The sequence below is a fragment of the Phoenix dactylifera genome, unplaced genomic scaffold (assembly GCF_009389715.1).
Source record: "Phoenix dactylifera cultivar Barhee BC4 unplaced genomic scaffold, palm_55x_up_171113_PBpolish2nd_filt_p 001110F, whole genome shotgun sequence".
Taxonomy (NCBI): Eukaryota; Viridiplantae; Streptophyta; class Magnoliopsida; order Arecales; family Arecaceae; genus Phoenix; species Phoenix dactylifera.
In genome coordinates this window covers 44,940-49,032 of record NW_024068454.1, presented here as the reverse complement: position 1 = coordinate 49,032, position 4,093 = coordinate 44,940, and the positions used below count along the sequence as shown (strand labels likewise).

The 4,093-nt window shown below is 40.6% G+C and overlaps 1 non-coding gene across 1 annotated transcript; it reads right to left on the bottom strand.

The window, feature by feature from the left end:
* Positions 1-262: 262 nt before the first annotated feature.
* Positions 263-371, bottom strand: LOC120107991. The gene has a single exon (XR_005509549.1). It is a non-coding gene; the product is annotated as a small nucleolar RNA R71 (small nucleolar RNA).
* Positions 372-4,093: the final 3,722 nt, after the last annotated feature.

The window sequence follows — 4,093 nt, the reverse complement described above, 5'->3', positions numbered from 1 at the left end:
CCCGGGGTAATCCAATTGCTGCCCAAGTTCCACGGGTTAGAGTCCGAGAGTCCGTATCTTCATTTAAAGGATTTTGAAGAACTGAGCATTACATTTAGAGTGCCAAATGTCACCGAGGATGTCCTCAAGTTGACATTGTTTCCTTTCTCTCTAGAGGATAAGGCCAAAACATGGCTAAACTCTTTGCGACCTAGATCAATAAGAAATTGGCAAGATATGCAGAGAGAATTTTTAAAGAAGTTCTTCCCCACACAAAGGACTAACTTTTTGAAAAGACATATCAGCAATTTCCAACAAAAAGATAATGAAACATTTTATGAATGTTGGGAAAGATTTAAAGACCTTCTTCTCTCATGCCCTCATCACAGATTCGAAACTTGGAGAACCATTAGCTTCTTTTATGAAGGTTTATCTCCACAGTTGAAACAATTTGTAGAGACCATGTGCAATGGTAGATTTTTAGAAAAACAACCTGATGAGGCATGGGAGTATTTGGATTCCCTTGCTGAGACTGCCCAACTTTGGGATAACGGGGATAGAAACAATAAGTCTTTGCCTAAGCCTACTAGCTCTGTACAGGGAGGCCTTTACAACCTTAGAACTGAGGATGATCTTCATGCTAAATGGCAGCCCTCACTAGGAAGGTAGAAGAAATTGAGCTTAGGAAGGTTGAGCCTGTCAAGACTATAGAGCTTAGAAACGAGTGTTGTGGTATCTGCGATATGTCGGGTCATACTACTACAGATTGTCCCACTATACCGGCATTCAAAGAAGTCTTGCACGATCAAGCAAATGCTATGAACTCCTACCAAAAGCCTTATAACGATCCATACTCGAATACCTATAACCCTGGTTGGAAGAATCATCCAAATTTTAGGTGGAGAAATGATCATCCTCAACAGTCACACCATTCAGCTCCTCCACCTGCACATCCTACTTTTGCATCACCACCCTCTCAAAAGCCAAATATCGAGGATACCTTGCAATCCATACAAACTTTTCTATAAGGTCAAGCTAATATCAATGCTCAAAATACTCAAAATTTTGAAGACATAAGGAACCAATTGTCAATGTTGACTACCGTCCTAAGTACCCAAGAGAAGGGTAAGCTTCCAGCTCAACCCCAACCTAACCCACAAGTGCACGGTAGTAATAATACGGCTCCCTCTAGTTCGCATACAGAACATGCAAAAAGCATCATGACTTTGCGTAATGGGAAAGTCATTGATCAAACTGTCCCATTGAGACCGCAGGTCACTTCTAATTCTGATGCTCCCAAAGTTGATGAAAGGGACAAAGAAGAAGTTGAGGTCCCAACTTCTACTAAGAAAGCTGAATGTCCTTTTCCTCCACCTTTTCCACAACGGTTAAAGCCGTTGCAAAAGCTCGAACCTAATTCTGAAATTCTTGAACTTTTTAAACAAGTAAAGATCAACATACCTCTTCTTGATGCAATCAAACAAGTACCCTCATATGCCAAATTTTTGAAGGACTTGTGTACTGTTAAGCGCCGACTAAATGTTAAGAAGAAGGCATTTTTAACTGAAAATGTGAGTGCTATTTTGCAGCACAACATTCTCCCTAAATATAAAGATCCAGGTTGCCCAGCCATCTCATGCATCATAGGTGACTTTAGGATAGAGCGAGCATTGTTAGATTTAGGGGCAAGTGTGAATTTGTTGCCATATTCTGTATATGAGCAACTTGGTTTAGGTGAGTTGAAGCCAACCTCCGTCACTTTGCAATTAGCTGACAGGTCAGTTAAAATTCCAAGGGGGATTATCGAGGATGTATTAGTCCAAGTAGACAAGTTCTACTTTCCTGTCGATTTTATTGTATTGGACACACATCCGGCTTCGAACTCACAGTCTCAGATTCCGGTCATTTTAGGACGTCCGTTCCTTGCAACTTCTAATGCATTGATTAATTGTAGGAATGGCGTCATGAAGCTTTCTTTCGGTAATATGACCTTAGAACTGAACATTTTTAATGTGTGCAAACAACCCAATGATTCCGAAGAGAGTAAGGAGGTTGATTGGGTTGAAACCATCGCAGAAGATTATTTGTTAGCTAAAGCAATTAACGACCCATTCAATGATAGCTTAATTGATTGGTGTCTTAATGGAACCAATGATGATGATTTGTCAGTCACACCTATTGTGGATAATCTGGATATCAAGATGGTCAATGGGTGGAGACCAAAAGAAGGAGAATTTGAGAGATTGTCGCCTCGAGAGGTGAAAATAGAACCATCCCATGAGCAAGCACCCAAGCTCGAATTGAAACCCTTACCAAAGGAACTTAAGTATGCTTTTCTTGGACCCGAAGATACTTTTCCTGTAATCATCTCGTCTGGACTTGATCATAACCAAGAAGGAAAATTAATTGATGTTTTAAAGAATCATAAAGGAGCCTTAGGATGGTCTATTGCCGATTTGAAGGGAATTAGCCCCTTAATTTGCACGCACCGGATATATTTAGAGGACAATGCCAAAACCACAAGGCAAATGCAACGAAGGTTAAATCCTACAATGAGAGATGTGGTTAAGGCAGAAGTCCTCAAGTTGCTTGACGTGGGTATTATTTACCCAATTTCTGACAGCAAGTGGGTAAGCCCTACTCAAGTTGTTCCTAAGAAATCGGGTTTGACGGTAGTAGAAAATGAACAAGGTGAACTAGTTCCAACTCGTGTCCCGACAAGTTGGCGCATGTGTGTTGACTACCGAAAGCTGAATTTGGTCACATGAAAGGATCACTTTCCTCTACCCTTCCTAGACCAAGTATTGGAGAGGGTTGCAGGGCATGATTTCTATTGTTTTCTCGATGGCTATTCGGGATATTATCAAATTGAAATTTCACCGGAAGATCAAGAGAAGACTACCTTCACTTGTCCTTTTGGCACATTTGCTTTCCGACGAATGCCATTCGGGTTGTGTAATGCACCTGCAACGTTCCAAAGATGCATGCTCAGCATCTTTGAAGACATGAACGAGAAATTTTTGGAAGTGTTCATGGACGACTTCTCCGTTTTTGGCGACACATTTGATGATTGCCTGTCACATTTACAAGCTGTCTTAGCTCGATGTATGGAAAAGAATTTGATACTGAATTGGGAGAAATGCCACTTCATGGTGCCAAAAGGAATTGTCTTAGGACATATTGTTTCATCGAAGGGCATGGAAGTAGATAGAGCTAAGACTGATTTAATTGCTAAGCTATCTGCACCCAAGACGGTTAGAGATGTTAGATCATTTTTGGGTCATGCCGGATTCTATAGGAGGTTCATCAAGGACTTTAGTGTCATATCTCGACCATTATGTAATCTCCTATCCCTTGATACACCGTTCAATTGGACTGAAACTTGCCAAGATGCATTCGAGAAGTTAAAGTCTATGCTTAGCACTGCACCCATCGTTCGACCACCCGATTGGTCATTACCTTTTGAGATTATGTGCGACGCTAGCGACTATGCAATAGGAGCTGTCTTAGGACAACGCAAGGATAATAAGCCATATGTCATTTACTATGCAAGCAAAACCTTAAACGATGCTCAAATGAATTACACTACCACCGAGAAGGAATTGCTTGCAGTAGTATTTGCCTTAGATAAATTTCGCTCTTATATCCTTGGTGCTCCTATTATTATCTTCACGGACCATGCGGCACTAAAATATTTGTTGGATAAGAAAGAGGCCAAACCACGCTTAAGACGATGGATACTTCTACTCCAAGAATTTGACATCACTATCAAAGATAAAAAAGGAGTAGAGAATGTGGTTGCTGACCATTTATCACGATTAGTTTTTCATGATTCAGTGCCACAATTTTCCATCAAGGACTCATTCCCTGAAGAGCAGTTGTTTGCACTTTCTAGTATACCATGGTATGCAGATATTGTAAATTTTCTTGTTACAAGCCGGATGCCGGAACATTGGGGGTCGACAGATAGAAAAATTTTCTTGCGCGAAGTAAAGAATTATTACTATGACGAACCCTATTTATTTAAATATTGCAATGATTAAATCTTTAGACGATGCATACCGGATCATGATATACAAAGCGTACTCTCTTTCTGCCACACTAATGCTTGCGG